The 23,850-nt window shown below is 44.2% G+C and overlaps 1 long non-coding RNA gene across 1 annotated transcript in view; it reads left to right on the forward strand.

The window, feature by feature from the left end:
* The first annotated feature begins 3,741 nt into the window (after positions 1-3,741).
* The window catches only part of LOC128412672 (uncharacterized), a 28,076-nt gene continuing 7,967 nt past the window's right edge, over positions 3,742-23,850 (forward strand). Inside the window, exon 1 of the long non-coding RNA XR_008330134.1 lies at positions 3,742-4,143. This is a non-coding gene — a long non-coding RNA (uncharacterized LOC128412672). The remainder of the gene's footprint in view (positions 4,144-23,850) is intronic.

Raw genomic sequence — 23,850 nt, forward strand, 5'->3', positions numbered from 1 at the left:
GGTGGGAAGGGAAGTTATTCTAACAAAAGGGAATGTGCACTGCTGGGCCCAGTTCAAGGTGCTTGTGTTAGGGCCCTGAATGACTCAGGTCACAACTATCTGAAAAAACTACCTCTCCTCAGGCCTTTTCAGCTCTTGGTAGTTCCACTGCCCTCAGAAGCTGGGTACTCATTCTGGCATAGCTGTCAACTTTTCCCTTTTCTTGCAAGGAATCCTATTCGGAATAAGGGAATTTACCTTTAAAAAGGGGGAAACGTTGACAGCTATGCGTCCTGGGAGAGGGCATTCTCTGTGGCAGCCCCTAAGTTGTAGCACTCACTTCACACAGGCAACTTCAATATACAGTTTTGGGCAAATGTTGAAGATGCTCCTCTTTAGCCTGGCCTTTGACACCTGAGATGTATATTTACAAGGCCCACTATTTTTCTGGTTTTGGGTTTTTTTATTGTAATTTTTTAAATTGTAATTTGATTTTTTAAAAAATAAATTGTAAGTTTAAAAATTGTTTTAAAAACCAATTGAGTGACTTCAAGGGCACAGTCTCAGAAGAGCAGGATGTTGGATGAGATCCAGCAGGGTTGATCTTAGAAACATGGAATTGTAGAGTTGGAAGGGACCATGAGGGTCATCTTGTCCAACCCCCTGCAATTCAGGGATCTCTTTGCCCAATGTGGGGCTCAAACCCACAACCCTGAAATTAAGAGTCTCATGCTCTACTGACTGAGCTATCCTGCTGCATCGTCTTACGCTGCACCACAAAGCGCAGACTTCCATGAGTATGTGAAACTGAGGACGGTGGGGTTTGACTGTGCAGAATGCAATTACTTGGCTTACTGACAAGTTCAGAAACATTTTTTACCCTTCTCAATATTGGGCTATTGCCTTTTTAAAAGCATCACCCCCTCCTTTCCCGATTGCAGCTGACCAACAGTTAAACAGAGTCACATTTAAAACTGAGCAGCCTTCTTGCCTGGCGAATGTGTGAACAGAATGTGAAGGCTCTGAGACAAATTCTCTCTCATTTCAAGAACACTTCATTACAATCATACCAAATTCAAAGGGATGAGAACAGAGATAGCGTTCAATTTGACTGAGCTGATTAGTGTCAAGGCATCCCCCCAAAAAGTTCAAAGGCATCATTTGTCCAAGGCCTGCGATAAAACTTTGAAGGGAGGTTTTGAAAAGCCAAAGAAAGAATCCTCTCAGCTTCCATCCGGCAGATAAAAAGGGGATTACAGGCCCTTGCTGTCCTTTGAACCTTAAAAAGTCCTGCTGGCAAACAGAATAAGACAGGGTTCAGAATAATCTCCCGCTAAAAGCTGTTGCTTCGCTGACTTCATTTCACTTCTTCAAAATTTATCTACTCATTTGCAGTTTTGCAAAAGGGCTTCGCAACCAAAAGTTACCAAAGCAGTGCACGAAAAAATAAGACCAAATACGAAAAGTTTGCAAACTCAGTAAACGAAAAGCAACGAAACCTTTTAGCGAATGGTGCTCCATAAAAGGACTAGGTCCTACTTCCAGGAAAGTCTTCTTGCTAATCTCATAACGGTCCTGATCCCAAAGTATCTGAATGCAGCAGATGCAATGCTTTAATAGACCTGTGCATGGGTTGGTGTGGATGGGCAAATGATGTGGCCACAAGTAGAATACACATTTCCTTCTGCATCTACAGATCAGCATAAATAATAAGAATTTATATCTTTGTTCTCCCCCCTTCCCCCCCCAAAATACTAAGCAGCTGTCCACAAATGCAGCCTACCCATGCCCACGTACTAAGACCTTTTCCTGATGATCAAGTTAACAGTGAAAACGCCTAGACATCTGGTTGGTCATTGTGAGAACAGGAGGCTGACCTTTAATCTGATTCAGCAGGACTGATCCAACCAGATGCCTATGGGAAGCCTTGCAAGCAGGACAGGAATGTTACACCTCCCTCCTCACTTCTGATTCCCAGTATCTGGTACTTGTAAGCATACTGCCTCTGACACTACATTTACTCAATGGTTGAGTGATACTCGTTTCCAAGTTAGTGGGTTTAGGTTTGCAGCCTAAAATAGGCATTGCAGCTTTAGAAACACCAGTATATAGAAAGCTGCCTTATATTGAGTCAGACCCTTGGTTCATTTAGCTGAATATTGTCTACACTGACTGGCAGCAGCTCTCCAGGATTTCAGGCAGGAGCCTCTCATAGCCCTAACTTGAGATGCCAGGGATTGAAGCTTCTGCATGAAAAGCCACTGAGTTATGACTCTTCCCTGTAACTAAAGCTTGAGGGCGTTGCTCATCCATTTCCTCTCTGGGAGTACTGGGCAAACCATGCCTGTCCTTGTAGGCCTTCCAGGTCTACCTGCCTGGAGTGGCTGTCTGTAGAAACTAACTTGCATCCTTTTCCCCACATTGCAAAACAGATAAAGGAAGACTAAAATGCTCATATTTTCTCACTGGGGAAGTCCAGAAGCTAGCAAATTGATGAGAAAGTAGAGCAATGTTAGACTTCTCTCCATTCCAAATGAGTCAGAAAAGAAGAAATCCATCAACAAGAATAAATCTGTCTGCCAGATGTTTCCAAAGTATGTTGAACAAAGCTTGTTCTATTTATAGGCAATTGTCTTCATTAACCACCCTGAGTCTTCTCCACCCCTTTTCTTATTGTCAGCCATGCCGTCACTGCCTAGCGCATTCCCTTACAGTAGGTGCCGGTTCAAAAAGAAACATTGGATGAACAGGTCAATCAGTACCCAAATTACACGCAGTGTTGTTGCTTTTTTCCTCACAAGCTATGAGTTACAACATGTTACCTTTCCTTTCTGCAAAGACATAAGCGCACAGTGCAGATTACTCAGCTTCAGAAAAATTATATATAATTGTCCCCTGAGGCCTGGAAATCCTGAAAGATGCTGAAGCACACAAGAGCTTGCTCTTTGCAGGAACACCCAATTTAATTTCTCCCTGGAAATAACAGCTTTGATATACTTTTGTGCATCGTGTACCTGTGATCCTGAAAACTGACTCCAGGCTCCTACTGTAGTGACTGAAACATACTACCACCCAAGGAATGTTGTTATTAGACAGCCTCTGTAAATACAGTAATACTTGAAATCTAAAAGAAATAGCTAAAACCAAAAGTTACTGCTTTTAGCTAAGCCAAGGAAGCCTGTTAGGATTCATGCATTTGCACCTTGCCAGCGCTGTCAGTCACACACACACACACACACACACACACACACACACACAGAGAGAGAGAGAGAGAGAGAGAGAGAGAGAGAGAGAGAGAGAAGTAAGTTTACTTCCAATTAACCAGATACAGGTTCCCAAGTACCAGGGTATACTACCACAGCTGCAATTAGGATGCAATTCTGTACTGACAAGTCTCAATTGATTCTGTGGGACTTACTTCTGAGTAACCTATGTAGGATTGCATTGGTGAAAGGGTTGCCAACAATGGTCCTACGGACCCAAATAATTAATCAGGGAAATAAAAAACAATGGCCCTACAGACCTAAAAAATTAATCAGGGAAATGGCTGTTAAAGTGATACAAATGTGCTTTAAATGTGTGGTGGGGGACATGACATTTGACAGTATTAGAGTGCAATTCTCATTTATATATTTGTGTAATGGATGAAGAATGACTCATGGATGAGTTCACCCCTTTGCTGAACCACCACTTGGTACATTCCACCTCAGTTCCAGGTGGAACTGATCAACAGCTTCCACAGAGACCTGGGCTGGTGTTACAAGCAAAGGAGGGGCCAAAGTGCTGTTGCACAAACCTCTTGGGTGCATATAATGCCTGAATAAAGACTAGGGTTGTCTCAAGGCAGTTTGCTGCCTGAGGTGAAGGACAAGATGGCAGCCACCACTGTTCCACATACAGAAGCCGTTTGGAACAGCAGTAAAATCTTACTTCAGTACTGGCAATGTGCTCCACTGTGCCTGAGGGCAACAGACCACATACAGCTCTGTCCTCCCAACAGATGAATATGAGTAAGGGGGCTCAGGACATGCAGTTTCCCCTGCCCCCCCCTTACCTCACGAAGTCTAATAGTAGGGCTGGTCCTGATAAAGAAGGAGCGTAGAGGATTTTGAGGCAACAGGGGGGAAAGTTGGAGAAAAGAAGTCTCAGCTGCCTGCTGCCAAGGTAAATGATACATCTTAAGTATATCATACAGATGTGATTCGATATTTCCTTCTGTTGGTTCAGTTTACTGCTTTTGTGGCCTGCCTTCTAGAATACTGTAGAATGTTCTGGAGTAATATTTTTTTTCTTAAGCAGGGGAGAGACAGAGAAGCACCACTGTAAACAAAACAAAAAAGATGAACCTCCAGCGTGTTGAAAAATCGTTCTTGAAAATGTTGGCTTGAGGATGGTGGACTTTCCCTTGATTGAAAACCAAAAACTTACTATTGCCCCTGGGGAACAGCACTGCTCAAAACATGTCAAGCACAAATGAGGTTCTTCTAAACCTACATATAATTGCAGTCTTCCCTTTACCAGCATTTCCCTAAATTGTGGGTGCAGGGAGTGGAAAGAGAGAGAGAGAGAGAGAGAGAGAGAGAGAGAGCGCTGTGGGGCTGGTGGGGCTCTGTTGTTGTTCTTCTCCACACAGTTACAATAAGGTAGGGAAACATCTGAAAAAGGGTACATTTCCATCTGTGAACTGGACTCTGATAGCCATGTGTTCAGCATCCTTTCTGGGAGACATCTGCTTCTAACTAGCAACTGCTGGGAACTGCTGGTGAATATAACTGGCTTGCCCTTATTGTGAACTTCTCTTGGGCGCTGTATTGGCTACTAGCAACAGATTACTGAGGTAGCGGAATGACTCCGTGGCTTTCATCTTTTTCTAGCTCTAGAGAGCCTTTTACTACCATGACTTTGGTACCAAGAAACCCCGGGGAAATCTGCTGAGGAAACTTTGAATATTGCAAAGAGCTGTGAGACAGGATGGAAAGGAGATAGGGTGAGATCTAGTGGTAGATTCTGGGCAATCAGCAAGGGTTTCTGATTCATGATTGTGTGACAAAAAACAGCAAAAACAAAAGAAACGACAGTAAGGCTCCCCTCTAATCCTAAACTAGATGATTAAAACTAAGAAATGAGAAGCTGTGAAGTCAGTTCTGCTTAGGGGTGGGTGAATTTGGATTTCTCTCATTTTGCCATCTTATGTTTAGTTCTCCACATTTCCACATCACTTTGCGATATTTATTTTTTAAAATTCCACATGAAAATCCATTAACATCTTAATGCTAATATTACCAAACTATATGCTAATATTTCCCCTAATATAATGCATTTTTTACATGTTCTCTGTGTTTTTTTATGCATACTTTACCCCGGTGTACACACTTTTCCTACACACTGCTTGACTGGGGAACTGCATTGCAAAATTTAAAGAAGCGCAAATTTTGGAAGATGGCTGTGTTCATGTGTTGCTTTTGGAACATGCTGATTTGCTAGCTTCACCTTCAAATGTCAACTGAATTGAATTTCTCCTTTAGCCTTAGTTCTGTTACTGAGTACAAAAAGGCAGCCTTTTCGTTAATTCCGTATTCCATGTCCTCCTCTCTCTGTATTTTGCACCTTATTCTGGCTGGAAGATTATGGGGGTCAAGTAAAAAGACAAGATGGGGGTGCTGCAAGCTTAACATCTGCCCACTCCTGTCCTTGGATTTTTGCTGTCACCTTAACATGAACTGAGTGTGTCCTTAGAAGGCACCCAGCCTTGTGCATTTCAGAGGGAGTTTGTTGTTGTCGCTGGGCAAGCTGCCTTTCAGTAAAGCCGTTCTACCATTACTGATCTTTCCACTGATGAAGGAACCTGGAACACAGTGTGAAAACCAGTACAGTATTCTAATAAACACCTTCTCAGTGTTACCTGTTGGGGCAAGCCACAATATGGATTATCCTATCGTTTTCTGTAAAGTTGCTGCACATTTTCTGCTCAGCTTGGTGTGCCAAGAATGCTGCAGGCTGACCTGGGCAGGTTTTTAAGAGACCTCTTGCTGCTTATTGTCACAGCTGGTTACATTAAGCCAGTGTGGTGTAATGGTTAGAGTGTTGGACTAGGACATGGGAGACCAGGGTTTGAATCCCCACTCAGCCATGAATTTCATTGGGTGACCTTGGGCCAGTCATCATCCTTTAGCCTAGCCTAACCTACCTCACAGGGTTGTTATGTATGAGGATGAAATGGGGAGGGAAGGGAACCATGTCTACCACCTTGAGCTCCTTGGAAGAAAAAGGTGGTATATAAATGCAATAAACAAATAAAACTTTTAATACTGGTGGTAGTGAAGGTATCATGGGTAATGGAATTGAGGCCAATGCTGGCTCTCCAAACCCTTCTGTCTTGCCCTAGGGCAGTGTTTCTCAACCTGTGGGTCCCCAGATGTTGTTGGACTACAACTCCCATCATTCCTAGCCAGCATGACCAGTGGTCAGGGATGATGGGAGTTGTAGTCCAACAACACCTGGAGACCCACAGGTTGAGAACCGCTTCCCTAGGGGCTTTTGCCACACCACACTCCCACTTTGCAAGCTCCCTAGCTGTTTTTTCCTCACTGTAATGTGTCACCGAACTTCTTGCTTCCCTGGGCGGAGAATGCAAGTCCCCACACTCCCCTCCATTGCTAGTAAGCAAAAACCACAAATGTAGGAGCTGCTGCCAATCAGTTTGAGCAATATTGAGGGAGCAATGCTCCGACTCAGAATTAATACCCTTCAACATTTCTCTGATGAAAATAGGGACATTCTAAGGAAAAGCGGGACATTACGGGATCAAACCAGAAACCAGGATGGCTTCTGTAAATCCAAGATTGTCCCTGGAAAATAGGGTCTGATGCCACTTCCTGTCTGTTCCTGTGGCCTCCTAGTGCCAGTTACAGAATGTTTATTCATGCTATTAAAATAGATTCCGTTTTGATCGTATGTCCCTTTTGGATGGTAAATATTAGAAATGGAGAGAGCTGGGCTCGGAGTCTCCTTCTAGCTTTCATTATGCCTTTCATAACACTTCAATCAAACTGTGTTGCTCTCTGTTGTTGATTTAACCTTTGTTGGCGCTAAGAGCTTTAATTGGCTGCTCATTTGGCCCTTTTCTTAGAAGCTAATGCACCATTACTGGCATAGGAAGAGGGGCTCTTTGCCAGGCTAAACAGTTGGGAGTTTTCAAAGTGACAAAGCATATTACCAATAGTTTGTGCTTTCCACACAAAGGGCCCCTTCATAGGTTATTCGCAGGGCCCAGAAGCAGCAAAAGACCTGGATGTCTCAGCAGCATGTTCACCTTGTTCTGCTGGTTGACACATCACTGATGTGGTCCAAAGGAAAGCAGAGCAATACGTTTGGCACCAGCTTGGCTGAAGAAGTCGCCAGAAGTTGTATAAGGCACCATCCAACCATCTTAGGGACTCCGCTCTGGATTTGTGTAGGGTTTATTCCTTAGCCTTTTCTTCTCCCAAAGATATCCCACAAGGCAGCAGAGGTTTAGGGTCAGAGTTTTCCTTGTCCTGGATGGGCTACCTTCCCAGGTTGACGAGCCCCATCTGCCTCAAACTTCCCTCTACAACATGTGCAGAAGCCACCTTCTTGACCGTTGGACCCACTATTGGTCTCATCTACTCAATCCGCTGGAGCCTGTCCTTGCATATAGGAGAAGTCCCTAACTCACTAATGGTTTGGGACCCATCAGCTCCCCTCACCTGGTTCAGCCAGCCAGTCAAAGCCATTTCCCAGAGTGTGGTCACTGTCACATGCTAACAGCTTCTAGGAGCCACAGGCTCAGTGCAGGGTGGTGGCCAGTGGTGGGGAAATCACCCTAGAAGGAGCATGACGCCCCCTACCAGAGGCACTGCCCCTCCCCTAACACCCCATACACCCCAATCATGTGAGTGGATTTCATAGGAGCCACCTCCTAGGGGCCAAGGCCCCATAGATTATTTGAGGGGGCTGGAGGCCCCCAAAGTTCATGGGCATTGCGACTCAAATAGTGTCTGTGAGTGATCGCATCTTGTGATCCATTACGCAGGGTAGGGCTTACCTGCCACTCCTCAATATTTTATTCAAGTTGACACCTTTGTTGGACGTCAAATAATTCTCCCTTGACCCCAAAAGGCAAATGAAGAATGTAAAGCCTTTGCAAAGCGTCATGGCTCCTGCCTCTTTGCAAAAGTTTAACATACTTAGGGCCATTTACTCACCAAGAAACTTGCCTGGCTCCTTCAACCACTCAGAGATTGGGGTGGCAGGCCACAGTATTATTCTGCTCTGCAAGTTGCATATGTTCCTCATGCCTCTGGAGCCCTACATCTCCCCATAGGAGAGAGACATGAATTGCCCTTTGGACGTTTATGGGCGAACCCATAATAAAGTGAGGAGGGAGTGAAGTGATGGATGATCTGCCACTCCAAATCCCTGCTGGCTTGTTTCCCGGGAGCCGATCTTTGCATTCTGAAATCCACTCCTGTTGAAACCAATGGGCACAAATTAGTTACGTAAGCTCCAGCCTTAATATAGTTGATGGGCCTGATCCTGGGGCCTCTTGTGTGAAAGAAAGAAGCTTTGGCTCCAGCAGATGCATGACCATCTGGCAACCTGCACTAGAACGCCTTGTTTTGGGGCTTACTGCTTGTGGAAATATCGCAAGGGGCAGGTTTGCCCCTGCCGAGCTGTCTGCAGGCATACAGAGACCCTCTGCAATGAGTGCACACAAATACAGTGGTACCTCAGGTTACAGACGCTTCAGGTTACAGACGCTTCAGGTTACAGACTCTGCTAACCCAGGAATAGTACCTCAGGTTAAGAACTTTGCTTCAGGATGAGAACAGAAATTGTGTGGTGGCGGCGCGGCGACAGCGGGAGGCCCCATTAGCTAAAATGGTGCTTCAGGTTAAGAACAGTTTCAGGTTAAGAATGGACCTCCAGAACGAATTAGGTTCTTAACCGGAGGTACCACTGTACATATTTATGGAAGGGCAAACACAGAAGTTGCCCATAGTGTCAAATTTGGGGCAGCAACATTTTCCTGCCTCGCCACTTACTCGCTGCGCTCCTCCCAGACTAGATATATTCGCAGGAAGGCATATGTTGTTGTGCTGCTGCAGCCACCATTGCCATTGAATAGGAGCAATTTGTCTCCAAGGTTGAAGCATAAAATTACCCAACATGCAGTAACACACTTTTGCATGCTGGTTGACTTTGTGCCCAGCCACCACTGGGCAAGGGATGCCAATCACTCATATTCCAGAAGGCCAGCGACCTCACTGCACACCTTCCCACCAAAATTAATGGCGAAGGAGCAAGTGGCATAGATCACTTGCTTGCTCACTCCTGTTCGAGAGCATTGAGAGTAGAAGGACAGGTGCTAGTGGTGGCTTTTGCACAGTAATGCCTTCTCTTTCTTCCCTTGCTGGAGTGATAAACACTTCAGGGTTCAGGCGAAGAGGTCCGAGAAGATCTCCTCTCCACCCCTCCAGGACAGCTTGCTGAAGAGTAGGAAGAATCCCTATACTTGTGTAGTCTCAAAATGTGGCATAACACTGTTATAAAACCTTTATGGGAAGGTCATCCTGCCTCAAGGCCCCCAGAATGCCCAACTTGGCTCCCACCCTTTTAAGTGAGTAATTCCACAATTGGGCGTCATGCCACACTTAAGAACTGCAGCTAACTCCAAAGGAAGTTGGGTTTTTTCTGGGATTAGCTGCAGGTGTAACCTGTTATCCTTGTTTCACCAGCCTTTAGCCATCAATCAGCAGATGAGAGAGAGGCAGCCTTCATTGAAAAGGACTCATTTAAAACTGAAAATATGAACAGAGAGTGTCAGCTACGGCTTTGGTGTCTTCTTTTTTTAAAGAAGATCACTTTAAAAGGGTAGGATTGCTTTTAGTGTGTTTATGTTTTGTTGTGCTTTTACTCTCTTTTGTATTTGTGTTGTATCTCCCCCCCCCCATAAATTACCTAAAGACTTTTCTCTGTATCGTGATGAACAAACAACAATAACAACAACAACAACAATACATTGTAATTATTAATATGACCACTAATGGAAATACAATAAAATAATAATATTCATAATAATGTATATGGGTATATGTATATGGTGGTTCCCTCATTGCGAGAATTGAGGTTACAGGGAACCAGACAGAGGGCCTTCTTCGTAGTGGCGCCTGCCCTGTGGAACGCCCTCCCATCAGATGTCAAGGAAATAAGCAGCTATCTTATTTTTAAAAGACATCTGAAGACAGCCCTGTTTAGGGAAGTTTTTAATATTTAATGCTCTATTGTTTTTAACACTCAATTGGGAGCCGCCCAGAGTGGCTGGGGAAATTCAGCCAGATGGGCAGGCTATAATATCTATCTATCATCTATCTATCTATCTATCTATCTATCTATCTATCTATCTATCTATCTATCATCTATCTATCTATCATCTATCTATCTATCTATCTATCTATCTATCTATCTATCTATCATCTATCTATCTATCATCTATCCATCCATCTATCCATCTATCCATCTATCCTTGCTTACCTCCAGAAGGTTGTCCTTGTTTGCCTGAACCTCTTACATACCCCACATTTTAATAGCTCTGTCGTACATTCCAAACATATTAGGTGAACATTTGCTCCTTTTAAAGATGTAACATCAGAATATAAATGTCATAAATTGAAGGATATGAGGGAGACATCTAAAAGACATCTGCAAGCCCTTCCTATCTTCTTCTGCCCTTAACACGCTTATTTGAATACAATTTCCAAACTTTTCCTCTGAAATGCTGCATAATATATACAGAATCTTAGCCATATCTCTCTGATACATCTTGAGATGTTTTTGATTCACAAGTAGAGAAACCCCTCTGCAAGTACTGCTGAGCTGCCTGACAGATTTAATTAATTTACTGACAAGGGCAAAGACAATCATTGTGTGTTGAGCAACTTAATGAAAGCTGGATTATGTGACGTCTGCTCTCGGGTGGGTTATATTGATGCCTTTTGCATGGGGGCAAGTCAAGCAGGAGACCTTTGGCCCTGGAATCCCTCTTGGGGGGAATTCCTGGGGTTCTTCTGATAGCTGGAGAGGGGACAAGTAGTGACCTGAGCTCTTGCCTGAGGCCAATGCTTTGAAGAGACTGAACGTTTCACCCCTGTGTGAATCCAAAGGGAACTGGCCTCCGTCGGAGGGTCTCAGAGGGTAGCAGCTCACTAGCAGTGGCAGAATTAAGACTAACCAAGATGACAGTGGCCAAAAAAGGGGGTCGTCCCCCCCAGGATACAGTGTGAGGGCTTTCTATTAACTTTACATCTTTCATAAACACACAAACACACACACACACAGAGAGAGAGAGAGAGAGAGAGAGAGTTATATAGTGGTACCTTGGTTCCTGAATGGATTAGTTTATGAACAAATCGGCTCCCGAACGCCACAAACCTGGAAGTAAGTGTTCCGGTTTGCAAACATTTTTCGGAAGCTGAACGCCCGTTTCGGCTGTCGGCATTGTTTCTGGAGCCAACCAGACGCTATGCCTTGGTTTTCAAACGTTTTGGAAGTCAAACAAACTTCCAGAACGGATTGAGTTCAAGAACTACCACTGTATAGTTATATAGTTATAGATTTAGGGTAAACCCTAGAAATTAATAAATTCTAGGATTGTGATTATTTGGGGTGGGAAGGGAGAGATATAAGCTGAAGAAGAATTCCTGGCTAAGCTCGCCAAGCTGGGGCCATTGAGAGGCCATTGTGGGTTGTTGCCAATGCAAGAAAACTCCCCACACCACCTCTGAGGTGTGAACAGAGACGGGGTTTGAAAGGTTTGAGAGGTGATGGGCTGTGCCTTTGAGGGAACAGAAAAAGGGTAGGAAGAAACAGGAAAAAGGGGTGGGATCCATCTTGGGGAAGGCTGGCAACAGGCAGCTTACACTGCTGCCTCTGGGAATGACTATTCCGTAAGATCTAGAAATCATAGAATCATAGAGTTGGAAGAGACCACAAGGGCCATCGAGTCCAACCCCCTGCCAAGCAGGAAACACCATCAGAGCACTCCTGACATATGGTTGTCAAGCCTCTGCTTAAAGACCTCCAAAGAAGGAGACTCCACCACACTCCTTGGCAGCAAATTCCACTGTCGAGCAGCTCTTACTGTCAGGAAGTTCTTCCTGATGTTTAGGTGGAATCTTCTTTCTTGTAGTTTGGAACCATTGCTCCGTGTCCGCTTCTCTGGAGCAGCAGAAAACAACCTTTCTCCCTCCTCTATGTGACATCCTTTTATATATTTGAACATGGCTATCATATCATATCTAGACTCCCTCCATGCAGACTGAAGGTGTAAACAGGTGAATAAACTGTATTTCTTAAAGCACGACAGTCTCTGCTGTGTCTTCTTTTCTCCAAAGTGACACAGGCCCCCTGTGTGTTTGCCTGGGACCCCATGGGCTCTTGCCACCCACCGCTCGGTGCAGAGAGGAGCAGACACCCGGCTTTCATAACAATATCGTGCAAGAAGGAGCTAGTAATATGCTCTGTGAGGTTCATCCACCAAAACAAAACTTCCCTATTCAAGGTTGCCTTCAAATATGCCACTGGTTGAAAATTAAGATAGGAATCTGAGCTGAAGGGGGTGCTCCTATGCTCGTTGTGAGCTGCTGTTGCAAACAGTCCATGTTAATGTTGCAATTGCGAGTCCTGTACTGTCTCCACTTAATTTCCTTCTGACCTTTCTGACTCCACACACACACACACACCAACACTTAAACTGCTTTACACTTTCTTACTCTTTAAGATGCCACAAGATAACCTTGCTTCTTCAGAAAAAGAAAAAGAAACACATTTAGTTCATAGGAACATTGACATCAACATAGAAAAGGTCACCTGTACAGCCAGTGCTGTTTTTCTAGAAAAAGGGGAGCCGGAACTCACTATGGAAGGCCTCCCTTGTTCTCTTAGAATGGCAATGGCACCCACCTGAGAGGTGCCAGAACTGAGTTCCGGCTGAGAGGGGCAGGAAAGCCCTGTGTGCATCGTTACTTGTCTAGCATATAAAGCAATTGGGTAGAAGTGGGGAGCAATGTGCCACAAATGGGGAGCAGGGACACCGACACAAAGCAGGTTAACTTCCCCAGTCTCTGCTTTCAACAGAAACACACACACTTTGTACCCCAATCTCTGTATTTAAGGCACAGGATGTGATGGGAGTCGCAGCCCACCAAAGTAAAAAATGCAAGGATCCTTTCTTCACACCAAGAACACACCTTTTCAAATGCCTACTTTACATACAGACATTATTTATTCCCTAAGCTCTGCATTGTTTGTGAAGAGTTTCTGGAAATTGTAACTCTTGTGAAGTATAAACCACACGGAATTCTTTGAGGGAAAGCATGGTTTTTAAAATATATATATATATGAATGAATAGTCGTTACACAGGCTAAAATGTCTTATTTCCAGCTTTTGGAGTGGTTCCATCAAACAGTAGACCACTGCCGTTCATGCATAGAATGAGTCACAGCATAAGACAACCTATAAAACATTTAACACCGGTTCAAGAGGATGGAAGGGTGTGCCTGCAAGCCACACCTGTGTATTATTTACCCAGACCTGTGTGGATTCCTCCCCCACCCTGGTTTCACTTACAATTCAAAAGTATCCAGCCGGCAGGAAGGCTAAAGACATGGAGAGAACAAGCATATCCAAGGCTGGCTTTGAACTTAGCAGCCCCTCTCCCTGTTCCCGCCTCCCCCCGGCACTATCAATAAGCAGCAGACATGTGCAGTTAAAAGAAGAAAGGTATAATTACCAGTCCCTCTCCCTATAATCTGTCTCTCTCAAGGTGCAATTGGTTTATACCTTGGTATGTAAATTACTGGTTAAAGACGTTTAAACTGGTCACATCAAAGATCTTGCCTAAAAAGAACATGAAAAGAGACTCTTTCAAAATTAGTACTAGAATGAGATGTTCCCTTTTACAAGAAAAAAAAAGGAAGGACTTGATCCCATGAGCTGCTTCCTGCTCGGGCAAGTAAAAATGCAGGGTAGAATAAGCCTCCACAATGTGTGGGTCTCTGGACATTGAACAGAGCCTACTAGCCACAAAATGTACTAGCTCGCCAAGGGGCTGATAAATGTCATATGTTTTCTGCCTTGCATGGGAGGGTGAAATAATAGTGTTACGAAAGTTGGGTTCTGTGTTCCTTTGGAGAATTGAGACACAGCGGAGACTGTCATAGTTTTAAGAAATATGGTTTGTTCACCTATTTGAACCTTCAGTCTGTGTGGAGGGTGTCTAGATCTTATAGCATGGTCATTCTGAGAGGGACTTGCCATGGAGTTGATGGCATCTTCAGCCAGCCAGCCCAAGACCATCCCAGCCTTTTTTCTTCTCTTCTTCTTCCCAGCACACCTTGCTCTAAAGACTCTATTTTCCTGTCATTGCGAACTCATAGCCCATCACCATGGCAGCCTCTGTTTGCCCAGGCTCTCAGATGAGCCATCAACACCTTTTGTCATATTAATGCCTCTGTCCCAGGTGAGGCCCTGGCTTGGAAAGGAAGCTCTTAGCCTGTGCTTTTCCACTGGCCTCCAGTCTTCCCTTCAGTACTCCAAATAATCAAAATCATTTATTAGTTCCTATTGTTGTTTTTGTTGTTTTCTCATAAGCCACAAGCCACAATACATTTGCTGGACTGCAATGGTCTCATTGGGTCATAAATTGGCATGGGGCTCGGTTGAAGGCCCTTGTGTGGATATATAAAGTCCTGAACAACTTGTGTCCAGGATACCTTATGGACTGCCTGGGCTCTTATATCCCAGGTTGATCCACAAGTGCTGCTGGTTGTCCTCCATATTGCAAAGGCCCAATCAGCCTTAACTAGAAGCTGGGCATTTAGTGCCTCTATCTCAATGCTGTTGAACACTCTTCTAGCCAAGATGCATATCCTCCCTTTTGACTTTCAGACAGCTCATGGAGATTTTTTAATGCCTACATGCAACTATTTAAAACCTTTTGATCTACTGGTTATTTTAATTATTACTTTGTTCTGTTGTTAATGGCTGTTTCTTAATGGCACACAGCTTGTTGGACACCGCCCTGGTATAGTAGCTGCTTTGTGTGGTCAGACACCCCATTCGGGTGGATCTCCTCCTCCTCACCCAGGTGAGTGGAGAAGTTGTTGCTAGGAACAGTCCTGGGCGCATGTAGGAATTCCTGCATTCAAATGGCCTGATTTATAAGTTTTGGAAAGTGATCTTTTACACCGGGATTGTTGTTGGCATCCGTCTGCCTCGGGAGACAATGGAAGATTGCACCTTTGGGGTGAAATCAAACTGTTGGAAGATTATGGCGCCTGCTGTGGCTGTAGAGACCGATAGGGGAGAGACATGTTTTGCTGCAGCTGGGGCAGATGAAGGCGTCTGGTTGTGCTGCTGCAGATGCACCATGGCGTTTCTTCTCTCTGTGCTCCTCCCAGCGGTCATTCCTCCTCTGGTCACTGGTGTGGATGTACAACCGGATTTGTCTATCTCCAGGCACTGCAGTCGTCTACAAGGGATTCCCGCACAGCAGGATTGAAACATCACTAAGTGGGTTTGGGAGAGCAAATCTTTGTTTGAGACTCTGTTCTGCTGTGTCTGCCAAATCTTCCTGACACAGTGCATGTGGAAGGCATTGCGGCATCGCTCTTGACTGTTGTAAGTTGCTCATGTCTCACTTCCATAAAGCATTGTGCTCAACCCACAACCTTGGTAGACCTTCTTTCTTGGTATTGGGCATTAGCATCACATTCCTTTGCAAGGCAGGAATTGCCCCTCCAACTCCTCCTCCACTACTACTACTACTACTACTACTACTACTTCTCCTCCTTCTCCTTCTTCTTTACAACGCCATTATAGCTACTGTATGTCAGTTCAAGTACAGTGGTACCTCGTGTTAAGAACTTAATTCATTCTGGAGGTCCGTTCTTATCCTGAAACTGTTCTTAACCTTTAGCTAACGAGGCCTCCTGCTGCTGCCACGCGATTTCTGTTCTCATCCTGAAGCAAAGTTCTTAACCCAAGGTACTATTTCTGGGTTAGCGGAGTCTGTAACCTGAAGCATCTGTAACCCGAGGTACCACTGTATCTTGCTGCACCATCTCATTTCTTTTTCTTTTTTTAATATAATTTTTATTAGATTTTGTTTTTTACAATTTAGAATATTCATTTGTACAACCTTAAAATGTCAATGTCTTCCATTCTTCTCTTTCCATGGTTCATTTTACATAGCATAAATCCCTGCATACATTTTATATAAACTAAACCATTCAGTATTCCATTAGTACTTCCATCAAAACTTATTTATTTACACTGCTGAATTTATCTTAATGCTGCCAACATTTTCAAGTGTACACAATTTCCCCCCATATATTCAGTAAACATTTTCCAATTTCTTTAAATGAATATTCTTCTTGTTCTCTTATTCTATGCATTAGATCTACAAGCTGCACATATTCCATCAGTTCAAGTTGCCATTCTTCTTTGGTCGGGACCACGCTCATTTTCCATTTTTGGAAAAAAAACACGGGCCGCCATAGTGGCATACATAAATAGCCTTTTTTCGACACCTGGGAATTTCCATCTGAATTATCCTCAGCAAAAAGGACTCTGGTTGTTGTTGTTTTTTTGGAAAGGTGCTTTTAAACTTTTTTCCCAATTCGTTTTAAATTATTTCCCAATACTCTTTTACCCTTTTACAGGTCGACCACATTTCTCATAACATTCAGAACTGGTGCCTGGGTTTGCTTACATTCCTCTTCCCTCCGCTTCCCTTTTCCCTTTTGTGTCAGGTCTTTAAAAAAACATTGTAAGCCTGAGGGTCATGACTCTTATTATCTTCATCAATTCATAAGTCATGGTTGAGAGCTTTTCTTTCTGAAGAGTGTGGTAAAAATGCTCTGAATGAATGAATGTGTTACAAGGTTAGCATTCCAGTGAATTGTGTTCTCTTTGATAATAATTATGTCTGCCAGCTTTAACTGGTTTATTAAGTGGTTTGAATCAACAAAGCTAATTTATCAGTCCCGATTTTAATTGGTTCAGCTGTGAATTAAGGACACAACCCTAATTTCCTAAGCCTTTTTTTGGGGGGGGGTCCGTTATTGAAGTTGGCCATGAAAAATAAAATCTTTAACTGAATTTTCCTTCTAACAATGATTGGTATCATTTGATTGCTGTTGAATTATAAATGCTTTTGACACTTCATTCAGGATCTCAAAAATTATGCCTGTTTGGGTATAATACAGTTTGATTTAAATTTAATCCATTAATGAAATAATCCATCATCTGAAAGGTAGACAATTGATCAACTAAAATATTCTAGCTGAGTGACAGCTCCAGTTACACTTAATTGATTTTAAAAAATTTTAATTAAGGCACAACCCTTCAATTTAATTCAAGGAAACATAATGTAATGCCCAGTCCCCTCCAGCTAGTTTGTAACAAAAACATTTTTCTGTTTTAAACAGTTTTATTTTTTTTATTATTTTGGGATTCAGGGTTTCCTGGCTTAGATCTAGGGAGTGGTTAATTTCTTTCATTGTCAGGTGCACTCCTGAGTCGGTATTAATCAGGGCAGGGAATAAAAAGCCTGCCTATAGGCAGGAATATATTTGCGTACTAATAATAGTTCTGGCATTACTTGACAAAAACCAAGGAGAGGAGAGGGATGGAAATCCAAGGGGAGCACAACTTCTCTGGCCCTCTATGCTTTAGATTCCCCCATTGCATATACAGTGGTACCTCAGGTTAAGTACTTAATTCGTTCTGGAGGTCTGTACTTAACCTGAAACTGTTCTTAACCTGAAGCACCACTTTAGTTAATGGGGCCTCCCACTGCCGTCGCACTGCCGGACCATGATTTCTGTTCTCATCCTGAAGCAAAGTTCTTAACCTGAGGTAATATTTCTGGGTTAGCAGAACCTGTAACCTGAAGCGTATGTAACCTGAAGTGTATGTAACCCGAGGTACAGTGGTGCCTCGCAAGACGAAAAGAATCCGTTCCGCGAGTCTCTTCGTCTTGCGGTTTTTTCGTCTTGCGAAGCAAGCCCATTAGCGGATTAGCGGATTAGCACTATTAGCGGCTTAGCGGGCTTAGCGGATCAGCTGATTAGCGGATCAGCTGATTAGCGGCTTAGCGGATCAGCTGTTAAGCGGCTTAGCGGCTTAGTGGATCAGCTGTTAAGCGGCTTAGCGGATCAGCTGATAAGCGGCTTAGCGGCTTGGGAAAAGGGGGGGGGAGGAAAAAAACCCCGCAGGAACTCGCAAGACATTTTCGTCTTGCGAAGCAAGCCCATAGGAAATTTGTTTTGCGAAGCACCTCCAAAACGGAAAACCCTTTCGTCTAGCGGGTTTTCCGTCTTGCGAGGCATTCGTCTTGCGGGGCACCACTGTACCAATGTACATGTTGTTAATTTTCCTGTACAGTGATACCTCGGGTTAAGTACTTAATTCGTTCCGGAGGTCTGTTCTTAACCTGAAACTGTTCTTAACCTGAAGCACCACTTTAGCTAATGGGGCCTCCCGCTGCCGCAGTGCCGCCGAAGCATGATTTCTGTTGTCATCCTGAAGCAAAGTTTTTAACCTTAGGTACTGTTTCTGGGTTAGCGGAACCTGTAACCTGAAGCGTATGTAACCTGAAGGTACCACGGTATTTGGCACTGAAGCTAGACTTCTCCAGTAAATAATAAATAGGGGCTTTCTCCTTTCTAGTTGACCATGGGTGAGAGTAGAAGGTAGATCTGGATCTACTGGTAATAGATCTCTAGGCGATTTTCAGGAAATCAGCAAATATTTCTGATTCCAACTTAGCAACACCCAAATTACTTCTTCCCTCTTAATTATACTGCTGAAAGTGTGGTGGTCACCAAAAGTTAACTCAGTTCAGTCTTGGTACTCAGCATGAATTCTTGGGCTTGGGATTCCTCAGTTCTAATTTTGTCTTTTGCACCAAGCACTGTTCTAGTTAAATCAAAGAAACCGCAAGGGAAATTGCAGACGCCTCAAGTCTGACCACCCCTAATCTAAGCTATCTTGGTCCTATTCAGGTGTTCAGTTCCTGTTGTGGGTGCCAGATTTAGTTGTTAGAGAAATCCAACGAAAAAGGAGACAGGAACAGGAACTGTTGGTGTTCACTTATTTGTCCCATTTCCAGAATGTAAATCAATTCAGCTAAATTGGTTGAGCTGTGATTCCTGCATTGTAGGAGGCTGGACTAGATGGCCCTTGAGGTTCCTTCCAACTCTACGATTCAATGAATACGATTGGTATTTGTGGTGATGGTTGTTTTCCGCCTGCAATTGATGCGAAATTGATTATTTCCTCCTCTTTGTAGTGTGTCTCATTTGCATTGAAATGAATGCTACGACAAAACAACATAATAATAACGCAATTAAAGATGTAGAATTCTGCCATAACAGATGAATAATGTTGTTTCTGTTGGAAGCTGAATTACAGTGGAACAGAAACAGTGCTGCATGTGGTGAACATGGGTCAGAATAGAAATCAGTGCCCTAAGGCTAAGATAGCTCCGTCAGTAGAGCATAAGACACTTAGAGAGCCAGTGTGGTGTAGTGGTTAAGAGCAGTAGTCTTGTAATCTGGGGAACCGGGTTCACGTCTCCGCTCCTCCACATGCAGCTGCTGGGTGACCTTGGGCCAGTCACACTTCTTTGAAGTCTCTCAGCCCCATTCACCTCACAGAGTGTTTGTTGTGGGGGGGAAGGGAAAGGAGAATGTTAGCTGCTTTGAGACTCCTTTGGGTAGTGATAAAGCAGGATATCAAATCCAAACTCTTCTTCTTCTTAATCTCAGCGTTGTTGGTTTGAGCCCCATGTTGGGCAAAAGATTGCTGCATTGCAGGGCTTTGGACTAGATCAGGCATAGGCAAACTCGGCCCTCCAGATGTTTTGGGACTACAACTCCCATCATCCCTAGCTAACAGGACCAGTGGTCAGGGATGATGGGAGTTGTAGTCCCAAAACATCTGGAGGCGTGAGTTTGCCGATGCCTGGACTAGATGACCCTCATGGTCCATTCCAGCTCAACAATTCTATGATTCTTGCATCCTTAGTGACAAATGTGCAAAGAAACTAGTGAGAATAGTTGAGCTATATCCCATGAAAATAACAAAAGCATTGGTTTAGCCTCTTGGCCATCTGCATGGTGCCACTTTGAAGGGATGAGAGCTTTCTCTGCAGGGATGGGGACCCTAATTGAGCGAGGCAGACACATGCACCCTTCAAACTGCTGCTGCACAGGCACCAGGTGTTATGCAGTGGCATTCTCATCTGCACGTCCTCACCAGGCCCCTTCAGTGTGGTTGATTCCCTTGGAAAGTCTCACTCAAAAAAACAACAGGCCTCCTCATGCTTCTTTCACTTCCAGCCTGCAAAGAGAATTTGAGGAGGAAATAGTTGGTGCTTCCTTGTTCATGCAGCATGTTTTCCCTCTGAGGATGGCTGGGGATGGCCTTCCACTGTATCTGCACTGAGTAAATTAAAATCCTCCTTGATTTTAATAAATAATTTCTGGGAGGGTGGTGGGGACTTGGAAGGGAATGGGTGCTTTTCCAGCCGTGATGCCTTTCGAAAAGGATTAGGCCTTGAGCAAGCCTAGGGCTTTTTTCTGCACGGTGCGTTCCATCGTTCAAACATCCCAGGGCATGCATACGGCCCAGCCAGTCCCTGTCCCACAAGAAAAGGCTCCTTCATAATTTCCTTTATGCTGGGGGGAGGAACTTGAGGAATCAGAGATGGGGCTTTGATGTATAGAGCCATTCCCAACACTCCCCCCACTCCTCCTGACTCTGCTTGCTCACCCTTAACCCATGTCAGGTGCCCGGCTGTAAAAGAAGCCAGGTCGGGTTCTCTTTTACAGCTGCATTTGAGGAAGGAATCTCAGCACCCAGTGCTTTTCTCCTCTATGCATGCCAACCTTGCACACTTACTGTCAGAGGCTCAGGAGCAGAAGCGCAGGGGAGAGAGCAAATAGAGAGCGGAGGAGAGGAATCAGAAGGGAGCGTAGGGGAATATGACAGTGGCCCGAGAGATTCCATGAGCTTCTCCAGCGAATCAGAAGATTCCCAGAAGGGGGCGCCTTTGGTAAGGGCAAGGGGGGTCCCAGGGGGGACGCTCCAGAAACAAGGGACCAGCGGGGACTCCCAAGGGAGCAGCGGAGGATCAGGACCAGTTCCCCCACCAGAGCACAGTGGGGGGGAAGAGTCACATGAGTCAGGACCAGCTTCTCCTCCAGCGGGGGGAGAAGATGAGTCAGGGGTAACCACGCCCCCATCGGGAAGTGGGGAAACGGAGGGAAGGCCAGGTCCAGCTAGCCTCCCCGAAAGAGGGAGCAGTGACACAAGTGTAACGGTCAGAAGGAAAGTGGGAGGCTGCGCGCGCACGCCAAGTTCAAATGTGGAGGAGCGCGGGACAGCAGAAAACCCGGATTGGGAGCCAGGTCCTAAAGCCCGAAGGAGGAGGGGAGAAGAGTCGGCGGACTCAGCGTCAGAAGAATCTAGGAGGGCTGAGACTCCGACTAGCAGGCGGACCCAGAGAAGGAAGGAACAGAGGAAGAGGTGGAGTAAGGCTAGAATCTTAAACTGGTGTCAGGGGGGAGGAGATTCAGATGGAGCTTCGACGGTCTAAGGTACAGACGTAGCGTTGCACGCTGCGCGTGTGGAAGTGAAACTGAACTTCAATAAAGACTTTTATACTAGAGAAAGAAGCAGCGTTGGTCTTGTGTGAGCTGGGACCTCGGGCAGCGCTGACACTTACCAAAACAAAAGAGGAGCCGCTGCCCATTTTTGCTTTTGATCATTCCAGTATCACAGCCTTAGCACCAGCACCCTGTCCGTTCTTTGCACAAAAGCAAAGTAAAACACCTGAGCTGCAGGATTCCCAATTCTGTGGTCTGTATATTATAAGCAAATTGGCATGATTTCCCTTTACTTTGCAATAACATATTCTGCAGTTTAAAATTGTTTTTAAATTAAATAATAAAAACAAACAAAACATTTTTTAAAAAATAACCACACACACAAAAAAGATTTTATTTTGCTGGAACATCTAGCTTCGTATTGTCAGCTCTAATTAGTAGTGGCTTTCCAAGGTCTTTTGCACCCCTTGCTACATGACACTTTGAATGGGAGATGCTGGGGCTTCAGCCTTCTGCATGCCAAGCACATGTCCTAATTCATATATCACCCGTATGGTGTGAAATGGCACACTTAGCATCCATGCACATGCATTTATACCTATTTGTATTTGAGACAGGATTAGGGTCGCCAGGTCAGGAGCATCCTTGTCCCTGAGATTTCAAGGCCCAAACCTTAGACCAGGCATAGGCAAAGTCTGCCCTCCAGATGTTTTTTGGCCTACAACTCCCATGATCCCTAGCTAATAGGACCAGTGGTCAGGGATGATGGGAGTTGTAGTCCCAAAACATCTGGAGGTACAAGTTTGCCTTTGCCTGCCTTAGACCTACCGGAGGCCCCATGTGATGTCACGGGAAGGTGACTGAAAGCAAGGCACTATTATCTTGCACCTGCATGACATGTCTACCTTGGGACCAAGTTGAAAGGGAAGAATCTAATTTTGCAGATCTAGCCATGACTTGAGTTCAAACCATGTCAATGAGGGAGAGTCTTCCTTGTTCCCACAGCTTGAATAACTTCTGCAAAATTAGAGGGTGCTCCCAATGCATCCATTTCCATTTGTCCCCAACATTTACTGCTAGGAAGAGTCCCATGGATGCACGAGACAAAATTGTTTTGCTTAAGGATTGTCCACATTTGAGCATTATTTAACTGCTAATCCACCCCCTGTCCCCCAATTCAGATTAGGAAGTAGCAGTCCACACCCGCAGGTTTTTGAATTTGTATATGAGGAGCAACTTCGATCTTTCCTGTTCATACCAGTAGGCTTTCTCTTTTGTCTTTGTTGCTGCCTTCTAATCTGATTGTTCTATTATGCCTGTTAAATAACAACAGGCATGAGGACAGATAGCTGTGGGCACATATTATTAATTAATTAATTTAGATCCACCCCAAAACATGTGCAAAACCATTGCAAAGTTGCATGTGCAAATCTGTGGGCTCAAAAGGGGAGGGGGCTCAATCCGCGACCAGAAAGGAGTTTCAAGAGGACTGGAGGAAATTCAAGGACGATTTGAATAAATATTGTAATATAAAAAATTAGAAATTACTTGAAAGAAGCAAATAGGCCTAGGATTAAATTAAGTTATAATTAAATAAATGGGATTTAGAATGTTAAGAAAAGTGAATAAGATGGACTATAATTGGAAATTGTTTTAGTTTAATAATGATATTGGAAAGCTGTTACTTTTAATTACAAGGAAACTCATAAGGGAGGGATTTGAGGAAGTCAACCAAGATGTTTAAAAGGTTGGATTTGTGAAGAATTAAGTTAGTTGTTATTGTTTATCTGTTTATTGTTCCCCCATGTTTTTCGTTTTTCTTCTTTTTTCTTTTTCTGTTTTTGTGTATCATCTTGCTTTGTGGTTTGTGTTATCACGGTGGAAAATCTAATAAAATTTTTATTAAAAAAAACAAAAACAAAAGGGGGGGATCAGTTCAGGAGCAAACCAGAATTAGTTCACGATCACAGCCAGAAAGGAAAGCCTTGAGGAAGTAGTAGAAAGTAATAGAAAGGGGAGTGGCAGAAAGTGATGATGGATCCACTTACCCCAGAACTCCAAAACATGGTAGCTCAGTCGGTAGAGCACGAGACTTTTAATCTCAGGGTTGTGGGTTTGAGCGCCACATTGGGCAAAAGATTCCTGCATTGCAGGGGTTGAATTAGGATCCTAGTG

The sequence above is a fragment of the Podarcis raffonei genome, chromosome 4 (assembly GCF_027172205.1).
Source record: "Podarcis raffonei isolate rPodRaf1 chromosome 4, rPodRaf1.pri, whole genome shotgun sequence".
Lineage (NCBI taxonomy): Eukaryota > Metazoa > Chordata > Lepidosauria > Squamata > Lacertidae > Podarcis > Podarcis raffonei.